This window comes from Falco punctatus (assembly GCF_963210335.1).
Source record: "Falco punctatus genome assembly, chromosome: 6".
Lineage (NCBI taxonomy): Eukaryota > Metazoa > Chordata > Aves > Falconiformes > Falconidae > Falco > Falco punctatus.
Genome location: NC_137585.1, coordinates 9998026 through 10025170, shown reverse-complemented (window position 1 = coordinate 10025170; position 27145 = coordinate 9998026). Strand labels below are relative to the sequence as shown.

The following is a 27145-nucleotide window of genomic DNA, read 5'->3' as shown; positions in this document are numbered from 1 at the left end:
GAAGACACTGAATTAACACTAAGATCGTAATTTCTGTACACAGTGCTGTCACTGTCCAATGTTCTGTTCCTGGATGTATGCCTGACCTCTAAAAAAATTCTGATTTGCTGTACCTCAGTTTGTCCAGTGGAAAATGGCCACTCTGATGCTATGAACAAGAAATGTTATGTGAATTAAGCTAATAATCCGTTATCTCTAATTTTGCTTACAGCCAGTGAGGTTTGTTGGCACGGCAGATTTGTGTGGGTCAGGCAGGCATTCTGTTTTCCTGCACAGTCCTGGAATGCTAGTTTGCAGAGGTGGGTGTGTGGGTTTGCAATTATGGTGCTGTTGACTCTAATCCATCCAAGACAGCATGATTTGTACATAGCTCTGAAAAGAGTCCTTGTCAGGCTTGCTACCATCTGGGCGGAGAGTCATTCCTTGAACAGAGCCGACCACGTCAGCTGCAGGGAACACTAACCAGAAAAAGCAAATTTTATGAGAATGAAGCACAAATGGGTGGGTTACTAGTTTCAGGACAAGGATGCTGGTTATATAACCTGAAAAGCTACTGATGATATGCAAGGAGATGGCTGGATGTTCCACTGCCTGGTCAAGGTGAAGACAAGTAGGAAGATGGGCACCTTCTTATGTGAAACTAAAACCCAGGCAAAACTGATCTCTACTTAGATTTGATTACAAGCATGAATCTCAGGTTAGGTTCACCAAAGTTCCTGGACATGAGCTGAGTATTGAATGAAATGACTGCTCAGATTTCCAGCAGTTCCAAGTTATGCTTAGAGTCAACCTAGGATCTCGGGCTGAAGATCTATGGTTGCAGAAAGGAAGGTTATGAGCCTAAGTGGTTTTAATCAGAAACCAGTCCAAACTAAGACCTGGAAAAGTGCTGCTTTCTGTTCTCTGTTTGGTTATATGAAATACTAAATGGTGTCAAAATGAAAAAAATTTTCTAGTGGAACTCCTTAAAAGTGGAGTCCTGCATTATTTTCCTCTGCCTTTCCATAGATTTTGGATGTGTTCATGCCCTTGTTAGCTTACGCTGAAAATTGAAGGGGAATTCTGATTTGTTTTGTGGGCATTGTTATGTCAGCATTTGTTTGGCTGGTATCCACTTCCCAAATTTGGAAATTACATCAACAGTTGCACTTTTTATTTTTGGTTTAAGCCACTCTGATTTTAGTTTAAGCCACTCTGCTTTTAAACTTAGGCTTGTCTTAAAGATTAGAGCTTGAGAGACCTAATCTCAGGTGTATTTCAAACATTATTTTTTTTTCTGGAGTGGATTTCATTTTTTATTTTCTGTGATTCCAAGAATAAAATCAGAATATGTGTCATTTTAACAGACTGTTCCTAACCACATATACCTAGGCAGAGAAGGGCCCAGAAAGGACCATGTGGATCTAGCTCCATCAGGATTGAAGACACCAGGAGTGCAAGCATGGGAGGCAGTCTGCCAGCCGTGCTTCATGCTGTGTCTTACCCTGTTTAAAGGTATGTTGTCACAACACTCTCCAAACTAGCCGGCTGCAACAAAGTCTTTTATCATCTCATACCAGCATACTCTTCATGCCAGTCCCTCTGCTGCCTTCTCCTAGTCTGTCCTCATCCAGGATGCACTCTCACTCTCTCTCTCTTCTCTCTACTTTTTCCTCCTCTCTCTTCCTTCGCTGCCCAACCGCTTCACAGAACCAGCCACATCTGCACCTTGTCTACATCAGCCACCCTCCCACCCCTGAAGCCAGCCCACAGCTGTATATTATCAATGCTAATTAACCCAGCTTCATTCCTCTACAGCATGTGTCAGTTCTTATGTTGACATCTGTCTCTGTTTTGACATCTATGACTAGCAACTGAATAAACAAATTGAGTCAACAGAGATCATAATGAAACCCACCTCTTCACTGTATCCTGCTGCGTGACATGGTATTATCAGTGCAAGAGGGATGCTAACCGTGTCAGGGTACTGCAGCTCCCTTTTCTTCTATGGCCTGTGCTCCAATGCTCTTCTGCCTTATACTGCTGAAGTTCCTCTTGCCTCCCCAGCAGCCTGTACAAGGATGCATGGTGACAGTGCCATTCCTAGCAGGAGAGCAGGAAAACAGGGCTAATGCCTTTTCCCCTTCTTTGCCGCAATGTCTACCCACAGTCCTACAGACAATACACTGTGCATGTGCTGAGCAGCTATGCAAGAGCTGAACCAGCACTGCAACCGATGGGCTTCAGAAAGCACTGCTAACCTCTGAAAGGCAGCCTTTAGGGTAATATAGTATCGACAGAGGGAAACACAATAGGATATTAGTTAAATCCTTCTACACCTGAGACCTCAGAAGGCTTTTGGGGGAATGTATAAAACCTGATGTCTGCTGCTCATGGATAGAGCTTGTCACTTTTTAGGTAGATTGCAACAGAAGGGTTTACATTTGCTGCCGACATTTCAGGAATATAAGAAACCTGCACATTCTGCAGCGCTGCAGATTTCGTGAGGCTGTTCACATGTCTAATGTCAAGCCATTCTTCTGCACATCACTAGACTTGGCCTTCAGGAAAATGCTTTCTGCTCAATTGGGATCTATCTCTCAGTGGAGATCCACCTCATCAACATGGGCTGCTTCTCTGCTTTTCCTGACTGAACAGTCCACAGCATCTGCTGCAGTGTGGCATGGTCATTTGGCTGGAATACCACTTATTTATGCATTTAGATCACTAGATGGCACTCGGGTCAATCTCTACAGCCAACCTCACCAGGGCAAGGGCTTTAAAACATCACGACAAACTCTGCAGGGCTGGTTTGGATGTGAAAGATGCAGTATGTTTCTCTGCTGGACCTCATCTGGACCACCACCAAGAAGCCAATCCCCAGATTGCTCTTGCTGTCCTTCCCATCTTGTTTAGTATAAAACCACCTTCCCTTCCCCCCAGAGCTGCATGAGTGGAAGTTGTGAATATTGACTGGCTCCACTCACCTTCTGGTTTTCATTTGAATAGAAAACCATCCTGCTCCTTCCAAACAAGCCAGAGTGCCTTTTCCTGAACTGTGGGAATGGCTCCAGCAGGGTGCAGGTATGGCATGTGTACCTTCCCAGGGCAGAGCCATTCTCTGTAGAGTTGCTTTGTGGTTTCATACAGCTACTCTGCAAGTCAGGAGACTTGCTGGAAATTAGGAATGGGCAGATAAAGAGTCCAGTGCAGGCTGTGCCCTGTCCCAGCTCACCTTCTGCTCACCTGTGTGCTACCCTTGCTGTAAGGCAGGATGGCTGGGTGGGAGCCCCAGCCTGCTGTCTTCACTCAGCCTCACTGTGTCATGCTTTATCCAGCTCTCAGTGGCAGTGATAATGCAGCCTGTGGTTAGCGGGCTATGACTAACTGCTCTTAAAGAATAGTCCTACCATGGCCTCTGCCCAGCCACGTTCCAGCCCCCTTGCTTGGCTGGTGTGCCTGCTGATGTGCTAGCACCGTGTTCTCCATGCCTGCAGACCCATTTCCATGCACATGGGACCAAGAAGGTTCTCCAGACCTGAGTAGACAAAGCCTCCCCATCAGCATCACCCCTACCCCCTCTGCAGATTTGTGCTGCTGCTTCCCACCAGCAGAAGGTAAACTGTGCCACTGGAGTACTTTGGTGTCAAAGGCATGGCAGGGCAGGAGAAGACAAGGACCTAAACCCCCCCACTAATGACCACAGCAGTCTGCAGCAGCCTAATTGCCTCCAGTGTCTGAGATCTTTGCCTCCTGGAAATAGTTGATAAAGCAGCACCCCTTGCTAGGCAAAACCTCTGACCACACAGGGACCTCTGTTTAAGTTTCCTTCATTTGTAAGTACAGCAGCACTGCTCTGGAAAGCAGTCCGCAAGGGGTTGTGTGCTGCAGAACAGAGTCCATCCACTGAGACCAACACCAGCCAGCCAGTCTTTTATCCTCAGCTAGCATCCCTTTGCCATGCAGCCTGACAGCCCTTGTAACCTAAGGGCTTTTCTTCCATTCCATAAAGTCAGGGCTGGCTGCAATTCATGCAATTCGTGCTGTTCCAGTTTCTTTCTCTGATTCCTGTTTTCTGTAGGGGCTGCTCCCTATATATAGGTTTGCTTTAGTAAAGATAGAATAAGGTGCAAATTTCCCACCTTCTTTCGCAGACATTCCTGCCTTTCTGTATTTTTCAATGTTTTTCTGACCTTTTTGCACTTGCCTAGCTATTACTTTTGCAGAACTCATCCCCCTTCAACTCTAAATTGTTCCCCCTTTTCTTATGGCTCCCTTTCTCAATTAATTTTTGGCTTTTCTAATTAATCTCCCTGCAATGGTGAGATGTTAGTATAATCAGAGGCAGAAAGGATTTTGTGGGACCCACAAACTGCCTGAAAACTAACAACCTTGCTAAAGCAGATTTAAGAGATGTTAGGTACAAGCTTGCTCTGTGTGCAAACCTTGACTCAGCACATATGCAAACAGGCTCCAAAAATAGATTGCACTTTCCCAATTCACATGTGATGCATATGCCATATTTCTGTGCTGTGCTTTCCAAAAATAGCATTCACACGTGATTGGTTGGTCTAAATCTGTGAGTATTTAGCTACACGCTTTTTCAAGACAGGCATCAAAGTACGGGGCTCCACAGCCATTTCATAGAGGGATTTTTTTCATGGGCACCTCCCCCTCTATTCACAAAAATAAGGGTTATGTCTCCTCCCCTGTGCAATTGCTGAACATCCCTGTGGCAACTGCACAAACCCCTCACGTGGAGAAGTGACACTACGTGTTGGCTGAAATGTATTTTAAGCTTCTTTCTGTGCTCTCTAGCAGCTGGAAGCAAAGAAGTAACCCGTTACCTAGAAGCTAACCAATTCCCCTGAAACACCAGCAAGGGCTCTGCAGAGCAGTAACCCAGAAACTGCAGTCTGACAAGCTGAGGTTGGTCGCATGTGGATCTGAACAAAGACCTTGGTTAGAAACTGAATGAAAAGCTCGTCTCCTGTACTTCAGGGGAGCAACTGAGTTTCCAGGTTATGTGCAGATGTCTGACAGAGACTGGAAATCAGGACTGAATGAGCAGAGCACTGGTCTGGTCACAGGGATCATTTCTTTGTGGAATAAAGCAACTAGGGATCTGGGGGAGCAACAGCTATGCCAGTGCTGTCTCTTAAGGATGGCCCTAAATCCACACCCCAGTGCTAGCATGTTTGCATGGTCCATCAAGAGACTGTAAAACTCCATGGCATTACAGATCAAGGGATGCCTCACAGGTTTCCACCCATGCTTCAAATTTATCTCTGATATACACCCGCTATACTACAGGCACAAGAATGGTACATAGGAGGAGTCTATACCCTGTGTAGTGACACTGCAAATTTGTTTTTAAGATTCCTGGAGCTAAAGCAGAAATGGCACAACCATATAGGAAAGGCATATAAAGTCACTATGCCCATTCAAATGCATCCCAAAGTATATGAGGTTAACTCCCTCCCATAAAGCCTTATGTCAGAGCAGGTGCTATCCTTCTTCCTGCAACTACTGCAAGCAACTACTAAGTGTGCTGTCAATAGTTCAGCAGAAACATGATAAATATCCATACCTTGTTTCAGACCCAGCTGGTCCTGCTCGATGATCTAATAATGCACAGATCCCATATCAGCGGTCATTAATTCTGCTACCACAGTCTGAGGTGGAAAGGACAAACAGAGATGGTATATGAGTCATATAATTTAGCAGATATGGTCTTCAAATGACGTAGTGATAAGAACAGATTTGCAGCAAAATACACTTCATTATCTAAATCTGCCTCCCGTCAGGAAGATAACATGATATGTCCTCCAAGTCTGAGGGAAGGAATTTAACTTGCAGGAAATCCAGTGACTTAAAAACAGCCTGGGCCAACCTCTTCTGGGGCCAATACCACAAGGTGCCAAGTACTTACTGACAGCATACTGCACCTCCCTCCCCCTTATCTAAATAGCCTGCTACTACCGCTGCTTCACTTATCAAGTGCTGCTTGATACTTACTGAACTTCAACAGCTTTTACTTCTGAATACACCAGCATACAAATATGCTGGGATGACTCAGAACCAGTACCATTGGTGGGGTTTGTTCATGCAGCAAGAATGTTTAAAGATAAAATTTAATGCAGTTACTCTAGGGGCAGAGAAAGAAGTCAAGGAGCTGGCAGCTCAAATCCCATTACCTGCTGGTATCTTTGCTGAGTCAGACCAAAGGTCCTTCACATCTGCTTCAGCACATGGTGGAGATGCTTAGCTCTTACAGACAGACACTTCAGAGGAAACTTCTTGAGGGTTTACAGCTTCCCCGCTGTTCAGCTCTTGCCACTGCAACACCAACTTCTAATATACTATTGTTTCACGGGAAAATAAAGAGTGAATTATTCCTGTATCTCCTGTCCCAACCCTTTGATTCCCACCAGACTTTGAGCCTCCTACAAACCACTACTTCAGAAAAGCTACAGACTGCTGATACCCAGTGTGCAATGGAAGTAGAACAGCGACCTAGGACTGCTGACTGGGCAGGGGTCATGAAGGGTATCTGAAAGGATATGCCCAAGGGGGAGGCTCTGCACCATTTCAGCCCTATTCCCCGGTGAACAGAGCAGGTTCATCTATTCATGAAACACCTCTGCTGTTCAGCAGTGCAGACGGAGCCAACAGCCCTGCTGAGCTGGCACAGACTGTGGGGTAAAGCAGCACAGAAGAGTTGGTGTGTGACAGACAGGCTGTCTCCTCCGCTCCTCGGTCACCACGTAGCACTGGGATGTTATTGTGCAGATGTGGGTGGGTATGTGAGCGTGCTCTTGATTGCCATTCCCTCCAAGGAAAGACAGCCTGGTTTATGCACAACTCTGAATAAATTCCCTGCTAACCTCACAGCCATCTGCTATGGCAGTTGTACCTTCAAAACCAGCCAAACAGCTCAGCTGCCAAGAGCACAAATCAGAATCGGTGGCTTCTCGGAGTTCGGGCTATGGTGCAGAGGGCTAGTGCCAAAATAACTTGAAGGCACGCAGTTTTCTTGGGGGCTTCCAAATGATCATTCTTTGCCCAGTGGGATTATAAAACAAGCGTAAGGCATCTGCAGTGAAATGCAAACCTAGGCAAAACTCCTCTGGTTTGGTTACAAATGCCAGTCTCAGGTTAGGTTCACAAAAGTTCACAGGTCTCCTGATAAACTTGAGATGGGCTTTTCGTGAACTGAAACTAAGCGCTAGGCAATTCAAAGCCTTCCAGAAATCCAGTGAAGTCAAGCTATGAGTGAGGAGGCAACAAATAAAGGGACAGTTTCAAGTAAGAGGAGGTGACTCTCCACGTGGGAGAGCTGAGTTGTGGGACTCCTTGCTGCAGGATGCTGTGGATGGCAGCTGTTTACAAGGGTTCAGCAGGCAGCTGTTTTCCAGTTGAAATGAATACCACCAGTCGGTGATGCTCCTGGATGTTTCATTGTTCAGGGAAAGGACTCAGAATAAGGACTGTGCAAATAACAGATACTGCGCCTTTTTCCCTTGCCCAGCACCCATAGTGCATACCAGGGCTCAAATGCGCAGAAGTATTTCTGATCTCAAATTTTACTGAAACAAGGAACTTAAAGTTTCTAAATGCCCTTGCAATTCTGAAGAAGGGTGGCTCACCATCTCCCATGGAGACATTCCCTCAGTCCTCCCATGGCATTCACACAAGAAGCTGATCGAGGAGGTGCTCTGCACGTGTCCATGACCTGTAAAGTCAGTGCTCAAAGGCACAGTTGAGTCGTTACAGCTCAAGGAATGGCTGCACATGGGTCAAAAAGCAGGGGCTGGCCTCTTGGGCAGTGTTGTCTGCAGGAAGCAGTAGGGAAGAGACACTGGCTTAACCAGCCATGAAAGAGATTTAATATAGACGTTGTCCCTCACATTTGTGAAGGGATCAGACCATGACACGGGCAAATACTGTGTTAAGCTGATGTGTAGTAACTTAAGAAGCCACCATAGCTCATTGGTAAATCTGAGACTAGCTTCCCTCACAGACAAATATTCCTCCACATCAAGTAGTTTGACTGACATCAGCAAAGTAGTGCCAACTTACACCAGCAGTACATCTGCTCCCACACCTTTACATAACTGTTCCTGACTTTTTCCTTTTTTTTTTTTTTTTTTCATTCTTCACAGGTAAAAAGAAGCTGTGATTATCCCAGATTCATTTGATAAAAGGCACTGACATTGATGATATCATGATGATTATTACTAATATTTGCTACTGTTCATATCTTAAGCCCTTCAAACTCTTCCTTACATTGCTTTCAGAGCTGGGCTGTTTAACTCATTCCTAATATAAAAGGCAAGAAAAAGAGCTTTATGAAAACATTAAACATGCTGCAAGATTTGAACCAAACCTGATTTACAGTCACTGTAGATGATCTAATAATGTACAGATCAGGTTCATGCAGCAGTGAGCAATTTGACGGTCAGACCAATGGTGTTTCAGAAAAGGGGAAAGTCATGAGGCAAGCAAAGGATGCTCTGTTGAAATAAAGCACTTCACCGTGGGACTGTATTTGTAAAAGCATTTTTCATATTCAGCAGTAATGTTTTTCGGCTTTAAAACAATATTTATTGCAAATGCTGGACACATTTACTATAGGTACCATGTTGACACCACCCTAGAGAAAATAACAATGGTTTGACAGCCTGCAAAGGCTTTTAAAAATAGACTGTGAAGCCCCTGAGAAAACGGCAAGCTCTAAAAATAGGACTAGAACCAAGGGGGGGGGGGGGGGGGGGTGGCGGGCGGGGGGGGGGGTGAAAAGCAGGGGGAAAAAAAAAAAAGCTTTGCTGATCCTAAAGCTTCGGGTCAGCTATAAAACGTGTGGTTCCTTCAAGGACACGCAATGAATTCATTGCAGTGTACTGCAATGAATAAAAGCTTTCTCTCTGATTCCCCTCCTGTGCTGCACTGGTCCCTCAATGAGGGAAGAAAGATAAAGGCAGAATTTTAACAAATTCAAGCAGGTGAAATGAGGGGATTCCCTCCCTGCCTACCCCAGCCCAACTCTTGGTAAAAGCATCTCAGAGAAGTGTCGTGGATCTCTCTTTGCTTCTCCCACAGTCCTCTCCCTCCACACACTCCCCTGCTCATGTTCGCTGGTGCCAATGCTCCTTCACACAAAAAAGGATTTTATGAACACATCCTTGCTGCACTGGCACAGAGACAGACCTCAGGAGGCTGAAAAAATCATTGTAATAAACCAAATAGCGTCCCAGATTCTTGATAGCTTGTGAAGCAGGAAGCTGGACATCCCATTTTCTATTTTCATGCCCAAGCATTAGGATGAGGCATGAGGCTTTTGCAGGATTGTCGACCCCTCTTTTGGCCCACTACAATGGTAACTTTTAGTGTCATTCTGTCATACTTGTGAAATAAAACCGGAGCCTTCCGGTGGCCAAAACCGCCCTGGTAACCTTGCTGGAGGCTAATCAGAGATGGTCTCCAAGCTAGCTGACCTATTTTACCTTGGCACCAGCCAACAAATAGTATGGAAAGGGCTTGACAGCTGAAGTTGGTGGGATATACCAGGACAGGGAGCAGTCAGTGCAGACAGATGTGTGGACTGTGGACTCCCACAGGTTGAAATCCAGGCACATCTGTCAAATCTGCAATTTGCCCACAGATTACCCCTGACTAGATTTCACCCTCATCACTAGTTGAGAAGACATTAATGGAAAGTGGGAGCCATTTAAAGTGGCCATGGTCACTTGTTAGAAATCTCTCAGAGAGTTGCAGGGGAGGACAAAGCTAGCCTGATTTTTTGGCAGAAGTGCCACAGAAAGGCAAGCCACTGGTACAGGAGAGGTTGTATACCCCCATAAAGCCACTCTGTCACCTCAGATAATAGTTATGAGCCTCCAGGGTGTTATCTTCATTTAAGGTAGCCACAAAATTCAGCCAGATGAGGTTCTGCTTGTGCTGTTGGCAGCTGCTTTACAAACTGCGCACTGTAGATGTTTTCCTTACTTGAGCACTTTCCTAAATGTACTTGTCCTTTCTCAAATACAGTGTGATATTTACCAAGAAGCGGACTCAGCAGGAGCTGAACCTCGGGTACACACCACTCCAGGTCACGAGGTCTCTTAATGGTGGCTCCTGAAGATGTGACAGCAGTTCCTTTATGGAATTATTTTATTACTGTGACCCTACTCCTCTGCAGGACTACATAAACCTCAACCCTGCCCCAGCTCTCATTGCTCCTGGGAGAAACACTAAAGAGGAACAGGAAGCTTCACCAAGCCCGGAGCGAGCGATCCCAAAAGAAACACCAGTTCTTTTCTTCATCTGTACTACCTAACCCTGCAGACTGTGGGCAAGGACAGGGGACTTCACCTCCTGGGCCCATCGAATGCCATTTACCTGCCCCTCCTCTTGAGACTGATTGCCTCCCACATAACTTCATTCCAACAAACATATCCCAAACTCTTAAAGCTGAAAAACAGTTAAGCATTTCACTGATTACTTGTTTTACCTTGCAGCGGAGTCATCCTTCTCCAGCAGGTCCACAGTTCCCCACAGAGCTCTAGCCCACCAATAGGTGCCGATAGTGATGGAGTGCTCCATTCTGCAGAGCTTCCAGCTGCGAGGATGATATTCCCAGCAGGTGCAGTGGACTGGCACTCTTGAACACCTGAGACAAGATTAACCTTTCAGCCCATGTTAGGCCTTCTGTCATGGACCTTCAAAACCAAGCTGGATGCACAGATGCAAAAAAAAAAAAAATAAACATAAAATATGTGTGATTAATTATTTCCCAGAAACCACACTGCACTTCAAAATGGCCAAAAGGAAAACAATGGGAAAGAATAGAAAACCCTACAGAAATGCAGTTTTGCTGAATTATGAGGCCTGGGTCCGGCTTTTTGCAGATGAAATCCCAAACCATAAGAAGGTTGGTAAGAAGAGTTATGTGTCCACTTTTTGCTTCCCTCCCACCACAGAATCATAGAATCATTTAGGTTGGAAAAGACCTTCAAGGTCATAAAGTCCAACTGTTAACCCAGGACTGCCAAGTCCATCACTAAACCATGTCACTAAGCACTAAGTCTACATGTTTTTTAAACACCTCCAGGGATGGTGATTCCACCACCTTCCTGGGCAGCCTGTTCCAATGTTTGACCACCCTTTCAGTGAAGAATTTTTTCCTAATATCCAATCTAAACCTCCCCTGGTGCAATTTGAGGCTTTTCCCTCTTGTCCTGTCACTTGTTACCTGGGAGAAGAGAACAACCCCCACCTGCCTATGGCCTCTTGTCAGGTAGGGAGTGGTAAGATTCGCCTGAGCCTCCTCTTCTCCAGACTAAACAACCCCAGTTTCTTCAGCCACTCGTTGTAAAATTTGTGCTCCAGACCCTTCACCCTCTTTGTTGCCCTTCTCTGGACATGCTCCAGCACCTCAACATCCCTCTTGCAGTGAGGGGCCCAGAAATGAACCCAGGATTCAAGGTGTGGCCTCACCAGTACAAGGGGACAATCACTTCCCTGGTCCTGCTGACCACACTGTTTCTGACACAAGCCAGGATGCTGTTGGCCTTCTTGGCCACACTGTTGGCTCATGTTCACCCAGCCATTAACCAGCACCAGGTCCTTCTCCGCCACTTTTCCAGCCACTCTTCCCCAAGCCTGTAGTGCTGTGTGGGGTTGCTGTGACCCAGGTGCAGGACTCAGCACTTCTCCTTGTTGAACTCCATACAACTGGCCTCGGCCCATCAGTCCAGCCTGTCCAGATCCCTCTGCAGAGCCGAGCCTTCCTACCCTCAAGCACGGCAACACTCCCCACCAACTTGGTGTTGTCTGCAAACTTAACTGAGGGTGTACTCAATGCCAGTAATCAGTCCTCATATTTTCCTGATGCTGCAAAAACTGAGTGTTAATGTTATGTGTTCTGCAAAAGTCCACAGCCCTATGGACTCTAGAAACAGTGAGCAAAAGAATGGGTTTTCCCCCCCACAACAGTCATAGCCATACATTACATGGCATTACAGTCATCCCTTCTATCCTGGGAGGGCTAACTTACCACAAAGGCCCTTGTACAAGGAAAAAAAAAAAAAAAAAAAAAGATCTTTCACTCTGCCACAAGCAATGATCAGAATGAAATGGGAGCCTGCATCTGGAAGAACTCAAGGAAGCATCTGGCATGGTTTTACAGACAAAAGGAGAAGATCAAACAGGTGGAGAAGAAGAGGAAAAGATGGAAGACATTTTGAAGATTAAAAAGGCACAGCTGGAGAAGCTTCCTGTGGGTGAAAAAACACCACAAGTGGCTAGAAAAAGTTTTCAGATGTGTTATATCCTGCTTGGAGATCAAGAAGCCAGTGAGGAGAAATGAACATAATTTAATGAAAAGAGCAATTAAAGTGTCTTCAAATACCTTAAAAAAACCTGTCTCGCTGCAAACTGGAGTTTCTCCTGTTCTATAGGGCAGTATTTACTACACTCTAAGACAATAAATCACTGTTTTAAAAAGAACAGCTTGTTCACCATGCATGAAGCTGAAGTGAGTCCAGTTTAATGACTTGCAGTTCACGAGCTCTAGAGACTTCTGGCTGCCTTATTCAACATTGATATACAGCCCTTGGAAAAGCAGAAACGAGTCCACAGGCCAGCAGCATACAAATGATATTCAGGTGGGCAGGTACAACAGCACTGAGAAACAGATCAGCAATCACTCAGGAAATCCATCTCAGTGGGACCAAGGGAAAAGGAGCGTCTGCCTGACCTTGCAAGGTCACGTTAACTTCTTATCCATCCCAATGCACAGCCTTTTGGTATGGAATCCTCCAGCTGCATCCCTGACCAGTCCCTGTGAAAGAAGTTATCTCCAATTGCTAAAGGAAATTGTTTAGAGACCTTTTTTCCTGGCACGTATCCCATTCATACCACTGCAGTCTTTAAAGGGAATGCATGGACTGATCCCAGCTATCCAGCCAACAGAAAATCACCAGCGCCTTCTCTAAGCTTTTAGGTACGTCCTTCTCTCTCTCATACCACTTTAGCTTTTCCAGCCCCTCACAATAGGACATGGCTGCTCTATCAGTGAGGTATCAGCCCTGCCTCACAGAAGCCGGCCACTCTCTGACACTGACAAAGTTACAGCATCAGCTGGGTTTGCTGTCACTCACTGCTTCAACCTGTATGCACATGATTCTATTCACTGAACTCCTACTGTAACCTGAAGGAAAGGTTTTAGATATGCCTAAATATCTATTCTCTCTATTCCCTCCAAATACATTTCCCTCTCCTAGCAATTGATTTCCGAGGAAGCTGAGGTTTCAGAAGCTGTTTCTTACAACTGGCGACAGTTTGGGTATCCCCTAGTGGCACGAAATAGAATGTCAGTCACTAAACCCTGGATCTCTGTAACAGCTCACACCCTTCCCATGTTAGCACACGTCCTTCCCTAACTATTCATTTTCTGCTTTGCTGTGGCATCCCCAGCCATGGGCCACAGTACCATTCTGACTAACTTCATTTGCGGCAGCCACAGGAAAAGAAAAACAGCCTCTCTTGACACCAGATATGTTAAGATATGAAGTGTCTAATTATTCTGTGCTCTCTTGCTGAATATGAGCCTGGACCACGCTTGTGTTTGTGGCTTTTAGCAAGAATGTTTGTCTTCAAACAGCTGTGTGACCGTGGGACCAAAGACTTTTCAAATACCATAAGCAAGGTATCTGCTGCCACTGCCCTAGAGAAAAGATGTAGGTCTACCCCAGCAACTGATGTCAGAGCAGGGGTTTGGTCCATGGAGCCATTCTCCACAGCTAAGAGGTGTAAAGACATCAGTGTCAAAGAAGCAGAAAAGCACCTCCTGCAAAATCTCTAGGTTACAGATCTGTCTATAACATGACATCATATTTAATAATGAAAAAGGGTCAACAGTATTGCAGTGCTGTAGTTATTTGATATTAATGCATTCCACCATGATTAAGAGTAATAAAATAAAATAAAATAAAAATTCCAAAGTGCAATATGACAGAATATTTCTGGTTTGAAAAATGGTTTCCCTTTTTTCAGAGGAACTTCAAATGCCACCACACTGCCATGAGAAGGTGCTTGCTGGCAAATCTTGGTGTCACAGTTCTCAGCCCCCTGCAGCACAGCCCCAGCTCTGTCCACTTCACACATGGGGAACACTCCTGCATTTCCTTGTCCACAGGGAGCTTCCTTTCAGTTATCCAAAAGCTTTACTATTGGCAAGGTCAGCTCTGTAATTACCGAAGTTCCAAAGGCAGAGTGGAAAAGGATAATCTTTCTTTAGCTTTTTTGCATCATCCTATAACCTTTAAATTGGAACAGTACCCCTGGTATCAAATTCAACAGGAGATTTCATATCATTTTTTACGCAACTCATTATCTGGGGAATACACCTGCTATCAATTTTAAAGCCAGAAACAATTGGTATGACCATATAATATAAAGTAATTAGAAAAGAGAACAGGGGAAACTCGACCTACTGGCAAAGCAGCCCTGTAATGCAGCTAGCTCTTCCCCCACTGTCACCCTGAAGGATAACGTGAGCAGGCAGACACCCCACACTAGCAGGCAGAAGACATACCTTTTACCACTGAAATGTAGTTAGTGAAGGAGAAGTGAACACAGCCCAAGTGTAAAATCACCAAGACTGTCACATCAACTTGTCTCACTTGGGGAGTTTGAAAACAGCTGTACTCCATAAAGAAAGATGTATGGGCAGCTCCATAGGAAAACAAACAAACAAAAACACCAAAAACCACACACCCCACTAAAAAAAACCAGGTACTTAGACTGTACTAAAAAAGGCAGAGAGAAAAATCTAGAGTGTGTCCCAGAGGCAGAGTCTGTAGTATTTACACACCTGAAATAGCACTGCAGAGGAAAAGAAGAAAAGAAAAAAGAAGGGGAAAAAAATCAGGCATTCAAACTGCCTGCAGCTCATCTCGGAATGCCTCCTGCGCCCTCTCCTGAGCACTGTGCTCACCCCAGCCGAGCCAGGCGAGAGAAAGGGAAACTGAGGGATGCAACCAGAGCCTGGGAAAGGCAGGGACCGTTTAGAAGGGAGAAAGCTCAAAGGATATAATGTAATACAAGGATTGTGTTAGAGAGAAAAATGAAGCACTACACAACTCTCCTTCCTCAGCTGGACAGGGGAGAGAAAATACAACAAAGGGCTCGTGGGTTGAGAGAAGGACGGGGGAGCACTCAGCGATTACCATCACAGGCAAAACAGACCCAGCTTGTGGAAATTAGTTCAATTTATTACCAATCAAATCAGAGTAGGATAATGAGAAATAAAAACAGATCTTAAAAACACCTTCCCCTCACTCCTTCCTTCTTCCTGGGCTTAGCTTCAGTCATGATTTTCTCTAATTCCTCCCCTCCAGCAGCGCAGGGGAGTTGGAGCTGCTGTCAGTTCATCACACATTGCCTCTGCCGCTCCTTCCTCCTCACACTCTTCCCCTGCTCCAGCGTGGGGTCCCTCCCACGGGACACAGTTCTCCACAAACTTCTGTTAGGCTGTGGGAAGGACCCACTCTGGTGTTCTTCACAAACTGCTCCAGCGTGGGTCCCTCCTACAGGGCGCAATCCTTCAGGAACAGGCTGCCCCAGCATGGGTCCCCGTGGGGGTCACAAGTCCTGCCAGCAAACCTGCCCCAGCCTGGGCTCCTCTACCCACGGGTCCTGCCAGGACCCTGCCCCAGCGTGGGCTGCCCACGGGGTCACAGCCTCCTTCGGGTATCCCCCTGCTCCAGCGTGGGGTCCTCCAGGGGCTGCAGGTGGATACCTGCTCCACCACGGACCTCCATGGGCAGAGGGGCACAGCCGGCCTCACCGTGGGCTTCACCAGGGGCTGCCGGGGAATCTCTGCTCCGGCACCTGGAGCCCCTCCTGCCCCCTGCACTGACCGGGGTGCCTGCAGGGCTGTTGCTCTCACATACCCTCACGCCTCTCTCCCAGCTGCTGTTGTGCAGTTGGGTTTCCCCCACCTTCTTAAATACGTTCTCCCAGAGATGCTGCCGCCATCACTCGGCCTCGGCCAGCGGCGGGCCCGGCCTGGAGCCGGTGGGCATCGGCTGTCGGACATGGGGGCAGCCGCCAGCAGCTTCTCACAGAAGCCACCCCTGCAGCCCCCCTGCTACCAAAACTTTGCCACACAAACCCCATACAACAAGTCACACCAGACATTTCCCTTGCAGGTTTGTTGTACACTTCTAGAGAATCTAGGGAAGAAGAGCTAATCTGATTTTTAGCTTTTCTTTCAAAAGGTGGGTTTTCCTTGGAACCCATGCTTCTCTAGAGATTTCTATTAAATGAAATTCAAACCAGTAAGCACAAAAGATCTGTTCACTGCAAGAAGTTCTTACTGAGTTTTATGAAGCCGCAAAAGCTATTATATTTCAGCTGGTTGGCATAAATTTCATCCTGGAGTATCACAATCAATAATGTGGTTTATGCTGGGAAGGTATGAGGCCTTAAGTCTGCCAAAACACTCTGGCTTCATGCAAACCCTTCATTTCAGGCTGATCTAACTCCCAGAGTTCCAAAACGGTTCCTCAAATTATTAGGGAGAGTACTAGTTGTGATAGGCAGAATCCACATCAGGGACCACTGCAGTGAGTTGGTCCCAGTACCCAGGACTAGTCAATTAAATTATTAGCTGGGGTTAAAACACAACAAGTACATATGTCATCTTGTGGAAATAAGCCTCAGAACCCACCTTTAAGGTCAGCCCAAGTGCTGTTCATGACACTGCTAAAGTGTATCCTCTTCTCTCATAGGGAAGAATGCAGAGCAGGTGAATACAGTGCACCCAGCCCTGAAGATGAACCTTTGCTGCATTGTGCCTTGAACAGTCATTAATGCTGCTGCAGGGAAGTGAAAGGTTTCCCAATGCAGTCACATTTTCCAGGGTAAAGGAACTAAACAGGAATCAAAACCGCAAACAAAATTAACCAAGACAGATCACAGCAGATGCAGCCCAGAAAACATAAGATGTCAGCTTGCTCCCTTCCCTTTCAAATACTCACATGCTGCTCTTTCTAACATTACTGCAGTGCTACCCCAGCCACACACACCAGTGTAGGCACAAGCAGAATCAGTGTGTATATATTATCTTTTTCCTTCTCATGTCTGTATTTCTTCCTGCTGCAGCATCTCCTCTCCACCCCATCAGCCCTTAAACTAGACAAGACCAAGTAGTTTGGTATGGCTACAATCAAATACACCCTTCTCCCTGTATACTCCAAGAAGGGAGCTCCAAGACATCTACTCCACATGTAAGGGCCATAGTGCATCTCACTCTTACCTGTATAAGCTATGGTCATGGATGATACGGGCTTGTCTTTCACAACACTGGTATCGAACAGCATCACAGCACCACCAAGTATCATTAGCAGTGATAACCCCCTCTCTCCCTCTTTCCCCCATCACCAATCCTCAGGTCATTGCTAGTCTTACCTCACGGATGGAGAAGTTCCTCAAAGATGGGGGAAAGTCATCCCTGCTTCTGGAGACGACCCATAGTGCAAGGTATCACTGAGACCTAGCTCTTCATCCCACCTCTTTCTACAGCCTGTAAAATCCACATTGCTCTCAAAGGACACTGTTCCTCTGGCCAGGGCATGCAGAGATCTGGTGAATCCCAATGCATGTTCTGGCTCTCTGCTGAGAGAAAGGTAGTTCGATAAGCTAGCAGGAAGGGTAAACCCCGCGACCCCTCTTCCTCTCCACTGTCACAGTGAGGAGACCAAGCACGACACCAGAAGCAACTTCAGAGGGAGGTACAAAGGCTGAATCATAGTATGACTGTATGGTACCAAGCAGGTCCTCGCAAAGCATCAGAGTCGGGCCCCACACTGAAGACACTGCTGTGTATTTACACCTCTGCCACTTGGTGGTGCCTCCGGTTCGGAATTGCAGCGCTCCCAGTTTGGTTGCCATCAGCAGTGCATGCATGGAAGTCCTAGATGCTTTCTTCCCTCCTTATGTGATGTCCAGGTTTGACTCCCATATGGACATATACAGCAACAGAAGGACTATACTGGGTGTGCAGAGTAATCAGAAGACAGAAAATGAGCAGCTGCAGGAGGTAACCAGTACCTGCTTGATCTGGAAGAAGCTACAACTACACACCCCTATATAGTGAAGCAATTTAGGAAAGGAGGTGGCTTCCTGAAACACATTATCTCCTTAACACCTTCCTCAGATCATCACTAAACCTCTCCTAACCCAGGGATGTTGTCACGCTGCCTTCAGCCCCTGCTTGACAAAGATGCATACACACCAAGCCTCTATAGACACCTCCAGCTCCCAAACAACATTCAGGTACAAATATAAAGGCATATTTCGCTGCAATACTGACCACTCAGGCTTGGATTCTCCCTGTCCTCAAGCTGCTACCTACAAACCCCTGGGGAAGGGGTCCTGATGTTCTTCACTCTCACAACTGCATGCCAGGATAGACAGATCAAGTGATCATAGCAAAATAAGTCTTATATGAGTATTTCCTTCTCCCGCAGGACTGTCTGAACTTGCTGACCCTGAGGACACAAGGCTGGGCTCACAGTCTACTCCAGGCTTGTTAACTGCAAGCTTAACAGAGATTGTGGTTACATGATGCATCTTTGAATATTACAAAGTGGCTTGAAATTGTCATTTTTTTTGGTCAGCATCAAAACATACTGTAAAGGGTGATTTTCTCTATTAATAAACAAGGGAATTATTCCCCTATGAGTATGCAAATTGTTACTCAGGAAATGACCTGGGCTATTAGGAGCTATTAATGTGCACAAAATCAATACACAGACAGATTGTCTGCTCCATTCAGAGGCAAATGCACCGGTCACACGGCTCTCATTGGTCTGGGGGCTAGAGTATGATTTCTTCCCTTTTAAAAAAAGAGAGAGTGTGCTATACAAACCTTGTGTTACGTGATGGTTTCACCAAGAACATCATCACTTCAGTTCGATTATTTGGACATGGTAATTAACGAGGACCAATTTGGCCAAGTCACAAAGACAAATAGAAGTAGAGCTCCCTCTGGTGAGCACTTATCTCCCTTCTTAATGAACTTCAGACTCTCGCCGTTGCGTCTACTGACTTGCTGGTTTCCCAGGAGTAGATGTCTGCTGCATACAATAAATTTGAAAAGTAAGGATGAACTGGACACAGTGCTGCTAGTGTCCATCACGCTATTGTTTAAGACTCTTTAAGGGTCTGTGGACAAGATTTAAGGAGTCCATAAAGGTCACTAAGAAAAAATAGCCAGTTATCAGTAATCTGGTATTTTCTGTACTGCTATCCTCATCTCCACCGACAATATCTAGAAAATCTGCAGATCATAAAAGGTTGGAAAACAGTTGTCTAACTCCATGAGAGCTTGGGAATGATCGGAACTAGATCTTCAAAGGGTCAAAGCTATATAGCCCCACTTAATATCATTTACTATTGAAGTTGATCTGATTTTGGTCTAGATATAAGTTTTCTGTTTCTGCCAGTCTTCTGCATGAATATTAGCAAGCCTAAAGAATGACCACAAGCAGACACCTGAAGAGAAATAAGAACAGAACAAACATATATAACACTTCCCCATCTTTTAACAGTTTCTAGCTCTTGGACTCTACTGAACCTGATGTGTTTTGTTTATTTGGTAATCTGCAATCAATCTGGTTAACTAGTGCTTATCGGGTCTCCCCTTATTTCCGTGTAAATATCTTGCCTCTTCACCATCCTTTGTCAATGAGCTCCCTAGTTCTGCTTCTCTTTTTGTGAAGTACCACCTCTTTCTTTATGTTTTGAACCTAGATACAACAGCCTCATTTGATTACTCCAAGTCTAGTTTCAACAGAAGAAACAGGTAACTCTTAATCCCTACTCAAGCTCCCCATGCTATTCGTAACTAGACCGCTGTCATACTTTCCCCACCACCCATAGTCCCTTTCCCAGGTGGGAGAGTGCCAGCCCACTCAGTCAGTCCTCAAACGGCTGTTGCATACACTGATGATTCCTATTGCCATCTCCAAACATTTTCCGATTATAGTCTGAAGATGGGGTACCAAGACTGCAGATGGTACTCAAGTTCCTAGCAGAGCCTTATATTTGATTTGCTATTTAGACTGCTATTAAGTGCTGAGAGGATTTTTCATGGAGATATCTATCATAACCACATAGTCTCATTCCTGATTGACAAGGACCAACTCACTATCTGTCACTGTTGAGCTAGGATTATTTTTCTCCATACCCATCACTTCACGTTTACCTACACAGAATTTTATCTGCCTTTTCATTGTGCTGTCACTCAGACTTGTAAGGTCCTTCTGCAACAGTCAGTCCTTTTCCTTACTGCTCTGAAAAGCTTTGTGTCATCAGCAAAGTTGATCACCTCAGCGCTCACCCCCTCTGCCAGATCAAAGTGTGAAACAGCACAGGTCTCAGGATAGACCCCATCCTACAGCTGCCCCATCAGCTGCCAGATACTCTGCCCACTGTTTCCCATTTTTAACCATGCCAGGATCTTGCCTTTTATTCCATGGGTGTACAGTACCCTCTAAAGCCTTCTGGAAACCCAGCCTAACCAAACAGACTCATCATTATCATTGTGCTTGTTTACCCCTTCAAAGACACTAGTTTTCGAAGGCAAAACCTTTTTTTAACAGAAACCGTGCTGACTTTTTCCAAGGAAATCTTTTGCATTTATCAGGCATTCATTGATTCAATTCTTTGTTATATTGTCTATTAATTTGCCTAGTACAAATGTCAAATTAAGCAGACCACAGTTGCTTAGAAACCATTGTGGAAACTGTTTTGAAGAATGGTACCATGCTTGCCACTCTCCAGACTTCAGACACCTGTGGAAGTTTAAGTTGAATTATACAGTGCCATAAGTAGTTCCACTATTTCTTTTAAAAGTCATGAGTGAATACCACTCAGTTCTGGTGGTGGTGATTTGTCAGCATTCATTCTGTATTCTGCAACACAATTTCTGCCACTGTTATTTAATAGGAGAGATACTTGTCTTTGATTTCTTTTCTTCTAACTCAGTGACTCTCCAAATGGTATTCTCCACTGGCATTGCAAATTCACTTCTAGGAAAAACATTGTAATAGGCCAATTACAACAACAAATATAAATGCTGTACTCTAATAAATTTATACTCTTTGTTACTGCTCCTTCTTTCTGCTGTTTCTTTTACACCTATATTGCCCATGAATGCAGCTGTGATCGCATACTCCATAGGCTTTATGGGCCTTTACGGCACATGTAGCTCAACTGATCAGTTTGCCTTGCACAACTTATGCAAGTTGTGCAAGTTATGCAAGCTCAGTCCTTCCTCCAAAAACAACTCCAAAACTTACCATAGACTTTGAAAAAAAATTCTTTGGCTTATCCATCATACAGTATTTACACTGCAGTAAGTCAGACTTAAGAGGGTGTCACAGAACTTACCATCATGTTTGAGGAAATGTAGGAAGACAGATTTCTGGTGCTCACAGACCCAGTCCTGGAGTAGCTGCATCTTTTGCCAGGACTCTCTGAATCCCAGGTTTCAGAAGGAAGCCATGTAATAATGTTTTTCCCTCAGCATCACTGAAAATGAAGACATGTCCTTCCCTTCTTTTTGTGCAACTGGACCACTAGCCTCAATTTCTGGCTGCTTCCCTCATCACAGTAGCAAAGATCAGATTGTGTCCATGAGCCAGGTTGTATGTCATGCTGTCCCGTTAAAACAAGACAATTTGTCCAAATAGATAAGGATATAGAATTAGGGATGGTGCTGGCACTCAGATACAAAATGGCTAAGGGTCTCATAGGCGCAAATGTGAAGCATGTAGGAAATGATAAAACAGCATCACCACACACCAGTGCAGTACGGTTCTGTCCAAAATTATGTGTTTCTGCAGGGTGACATTTTTACTCAGTAAGTATTTACAAGAGTGAAGATCAAGGCTAAGCTTACAGCCTAACTAGAAATGCTTTTATTTCCATCATTCATTTTCAGTTCTCATGAGTGATCACCTACATGCAGCCTGAGAAAACAAGATGACCACTCCTCCCTTGGTGGTACTTCAGATCTTTGCTACCTGCTGGATAAAAGGGGCATTTTCATAGGAAAAACTTTTTTTTTATTTTCTAGGAACATTTTGAGTTTTACTTAATGAAAAGAAAAGGGGGAGAGGTGGTGGTGATGGGGAGATAAGGGGGTTTGCATTGTTAGACATGACTGGATCTGAATTGTAACCTGAACCTGATCAATTTATTTATTTTTTTTTTTGGCTGACCAGAAGATGATTTATCTGTTACTATAGCCTATAACATCTCTGAACTTAACACATCCACCTGTAAAATGTTTTGGCACTTGTGAGCAATCTAATATCTATGTGTTGCTGCAGGTTTTGACCACTGCTAATGCAGGGCTTGTGGTGATAGTGTCTGTAATGATGGGAACCAAGACACGTTTTGGTTCCTCAGTGCCATTTCTGCCATCACTTTAATGTAGAGTTCTTTGTAGAGTAACTAGAGTAACTTTTATCTTTCCTCCAGATGATTTTTGACTCCTCTTTTGTAAGACAAACAAAAGATGTGTGTGAACTCAAATTTGAAAGTGAGAGAGTTCAGGGCTTAAGGAACTACAAAGACAGCCAAGGACCTTATATAATGGTGTGTAGGGCTGTGATTACAGACATTCAGGTCTTTGGATGACTGACAGGGAGCAGACGAGCACACATACTCACTGGCAACATCCCTGTCACAGCATCAAGCTAGAAGAAGATGAAATGATTGCCCTTGCTTCATTCAGCCAGACACAGACCACTGCATCTAGTGAAGGAAACCAGGTCTGGCATTTTCCTTGACTGTTGTCTCATTGTCCTCTTTCAGTGCGATTGTAAGGCAGACAGAATGCCTCCCCCATGGATAAATTCCATATACATGGACTTACCTTTGTGGCTGCCAAGACAAGGAGCAAGCAAAAGATGTGAGATCAGAGGTCACCATTGAGCATTCCCAGATGCCATGAGCTTGATGGAGCAAGCTAGCTCTCCTGGGAGGTGGGAACACATAGAGAACTGCCTGGGTCAGCTGCACTTTGCCTAGGTTTCCAACAAGACCCAGAATACGGGAGATGCAAAAGCACCTCAGAGGTACCTTCAAAAACATCTTTCCTCCCACAGGGGCTGGAATGGAGCACTGTACAGAAATGGAGAAAGCCCTTTAAAACACATCCATCCTTTGGTATCTGTAGGGCCACGAGGCAAGAAGGGGAGGGACAGAGGCAGCAGCAGCAGGTGTGATGAGACAGCCACCCCCCTCACCAGCACCATACAGATCTCTAGCCATGAAATCACTTCAGATGATGTAAGCTTGTCACAGAACAGAGGGACCATCCCTGCAGGACTAGGAGGAGGACATACCAAGTTACTTTCACATCTCCCTGTGGCAGGTCTTCAGTGCAGCGCTGCAGTCTTCGCGTCTGAGGAGGAAAAGGTACACTTCTGCAAGCAGCTGTGAGCTGTCCTGAGAAAGCTGCACAGCTGTATTAATTCCACATCAAATATTTCATATGAATATAATGAAGTCCAAGAGTGCAACCAGTCTTTTTGCCATAAAAAACACACCACACTTTAAAAAATATTGATTTTATTCGTATGTCTAGCCTATTTAACAGTCAATCACACTGATAGGAACAATCACAGATAGCAGTTACATGGTTTTATCAGGTTATGACCTGTGCAATGTTGGATTTCAGTCAAGCACATATAATGGCATCACCAATGAGAACAATGATTGCTGTTCAAAGCTCAACTGAGTCCCACTTCCTTGGTCAACTTTCAAGCCCAAAAACCTCTTCTCCCATTGCGTGAGGGACTCTGTACAAAGAACTTGTATTCTCAAAGTCTGAATCCAGCAAACAGACTGAAGCACATGCTCAGTCTAAAAATTCTATTTACCTCACATACTTTATTTGAAAGGCTTCAAGTTTTCAGTGCAACAAACAAACAAAAAAAGACCTGCCATCCACAATTTCTCAGAAATGTTGGACCAGACTTGTATAAATCAGCCTATCTCCAATAAGGGAGTAGGAATTACTATCTCACCACATGATCTGGCCTGCAAGTCCTAACTGCCTTCCTTGAAATAACACACCAGAACAAGGTTTCACAGCAAAATCAAAGTGATTCTGTAACTAACATCTCTGCTGTTTGTGCTGGCACACAGTATGGTCTAAAGTCTGACCTGCATGCCATGTATCTGAAGGGTACCCATAGACTTCTGCAGCATATTCACACCTCTCTAAAGGCAGCCTGCACTTAGTTGACTCTGAAGACAACAGCCCTTGCAAGAAGGGTCCATGGCAGCTCTGGCTACCCATGGTCAGCCACACGGCTTTGCTACGCAGATCAGGATACACAGTGACTCAGAGAAGTCCCACATGGCAAGCTGGCCTGTACTAAGACATAGAGTAGACCTCTGTATTGTCTGCACCCACACAATATGAATGTGGAATGAATGTTGCTTCCTAAGAACTGTGGGTTCACATCCATGCTCAGGACTACCGAGCAGACCTGCTCCAAAAGCATCTTTGGATCTGGCACCTCAGACTTCCTCTGTGCCCAGTCCTATAAGCCTGTTCGAGTTACAGGTCATCAGAAAGTCACAGCTCAGCAGAGGATCAGACCCTCAGCCAGCAGCCACGAGGAGGTATCACAGTCCTAGCCTGTTACAGGTGCCGACAGCTGTCAAATTAAGAGTGAGCTGCCTTCTACCTCTTTTCCCTCACACACTGACTGTGAAGAATGCCAGACAGGCTAAAAGTCGCTCATGAAATGTAGAGGGTGTTACTGATAAAAAGTCTTAGGAAGGCTGGATGCCCAGTACCCATCAGAGTACCTTCTGAAAATTGTAGTCATCATGCTCAGGGCATCCTTTACACTGCTCTTCCTTTCAGTTTCTCCTCTTCCAGAATCAATTCTTTCTACCCACTCATCTCTGCAGAGAGTTGGCAACACACACGGGGTGGATCCACCTTTGGTTATGGACATTCAGCTGCATGACTGCCTTTGCTGCTGCAAAGAGAGGGGATTCCAGGCCAGAGCATCCCTCTCTGCCCTTCACTTTTCAGTGCTTATTGGGTTTTCTATCAGCTTCAGCAGAGCACAGCATGGACTTGTGGAGCTTGAAAAGCAACAGAGGTTTTTATCACAATGCTGCAATGGGAGAAGACTCCTGGGCTTTTTCTGGGAACGCTGCATACAATTATATTACATTTTCAGAACTGTCTGGCTATTGTGCCTTCTAAATCACATGAAAGACTACAAACAGCGCTATTTCAGTGAAACTCTACAGCCACTGAAACTAAGTCCCTGCCTCCTATAGAGCAGGCAATGGACTCACATGTTCACAACAAGAATTGACTGTACGTATGCTAAAGCAAGACACTTCATAGGTAAATGAGAAATACCTCTAGTTTTGGCCCATCCCTTAGATATCAGATACTATGCACAAACAGGATGATTACTACTTGCAGAGCTATGTGAAACACCTACTATTTATCTGAGTTACGAAAACACAGTTTTAAATAGCACAGTAATCCAAGGCCAAAAGACAGGCAGACAAATGGACAGACTTTGGCCACTTTTTTGATTCATTAGAGAAAGCTATTTGCTCTTCTAAGGGCTGACCTTACACATTTGCCAGGACTGTATTCTTCACTTGAAAAAAGGTTTAAAGTAAGTTTTGACAATGGAGCCTTTTGGAGGTGCCCTGTGTCAATTTCCAGCTTCTCACAGGACTCAGTGCTTGTCTGAGGCTATTGATGAACAGCTCATAAACTGCTGCTATTTAGCCACGGCAATTGAATCCTGCTTTATTTAGTTTTCCCAGAAATAAGACACATTCGAATCTTGTATGGGATTCCCCCTGCTTCCCCCTTCCAACCCCAGTTCACATCTAGTTTCAGTTTTCTGGAACTAAGAGCGTTAACCCCTTCAAAAACAACAGCAACAAGAAAACCGCAAAGCAAGGAAACCAGTTTCCTGTCCATAAATGTTGTATTCTCTGCACACAGGGAAACTTCACCAACTCTACAGCAAGAAGATGCAACAACCTCTTCTGCAGCATCCTGACATGACAGCCTTGCAACATCCAGAACCCAACCTAGAAAGAAGAAAAAAAAAAAAAAGAAAAAAAAAAAAAGTGTTACATGTTAAGAAAATACCCAAGGCTAATGTGTTATTTTGCATGGATCAGAGTTAAGACACATCAATCTAAACATTCATTTCTTAATGAGACTGTTTGAAGGGACATTATTTGAGATATCTTGTCAATATAACAGCAGCTGGGTACAATGGAGAGTGCTACATATGTTTGCTTATCTTGATGCCTGGTGGGATTTGATTTATGGGGGATTTTTCCTTACAGATGCTGGGAATTATACACACCTCTCCTTGCAGAGTTTCTTAGTCTGCATTGCAGGGCTGTGCTGCTCCAAGGATGGAGACCCAAGGTCTGACCTTTACTGTAACTGGGACTTTGTTAATTCCTGTAGCCATTTTCTTGTTGTCTAATTTTAAGTCCTTTTAAGACAGATCTACATTGACAATTCAGTTTATAAGCCTCTCCTTCTACACCAGGGTCAGGAAAGTGTATTAGAACAAGAGAAGGAATCCTAAAAAAATGTATTTTTTTTTAATCAGATCTGAAAAGATTTATTTAGGCAACAAACAGAAAATGTATTCGGTCTGTGAGGACTTCATTTAGAGACTTCTCCATTGCCATGCTCTGATGCAGTCCATTCTAGCTGCATCTGTGCTGGTGACACATGAAACTTAAAGGGCTATTTGTAAGTTACTAAAAATACCTGCAGTCCTCCACAACAAAAGAGAGAGAAAAAGAACATAAAAGTGACTGCAATAAATGTAGCACTTGAGCCTTCCTAAATTGGTCAAAGACTGTTACAACCTGAAAAGGCACAAAGGTCCCCGTAACTCAAGCAATACTTACATTTCTTTTCCCTCTGTAGGTCAACAGTGCAAAGCCTCAATTCTGCTGGCCTAACATGCCCCTATAAGTTACCTATTCCATTTTTCTTTACACAGGATGGCTTACATGTTCCTTTAATACTGTATTGGGTTTGCATGGCAAGGCTTTG

The 27145-nt window shown here is 44.8% G+C and overlaps 1 protein-coding gene across 8 annotated transcripts in view; it reads right to left on the bottom strand.

Annotated features, from left to right (window-relative positions):
* The window catches only part of LOC308065363 (potassium voltage-gated channel subfamily A member 6-like), a 96323-nt gene that overhangs the window by 45125 nt on the left and 24053 nt on the right, over positions 1–27145 (bottom strand). For 4 of the 8 annotated variants that reach the window (XM_080391236.1, XM_080391231.1, XM_080391232.1 and 1 more), the window contains one exon: positions 1898–26151. The gene's annotated coding sequence lies outside the window, so the exon portion shown is untranslated. The remainder of the gene's footprint in view (positions 1–1897; positions 26152–27145) is intronic. The other 4 variants (XM_080391237.1, XM_080391238.1, XM_080391233.1 and 1 more) reach the window with 3 other exon arrangements.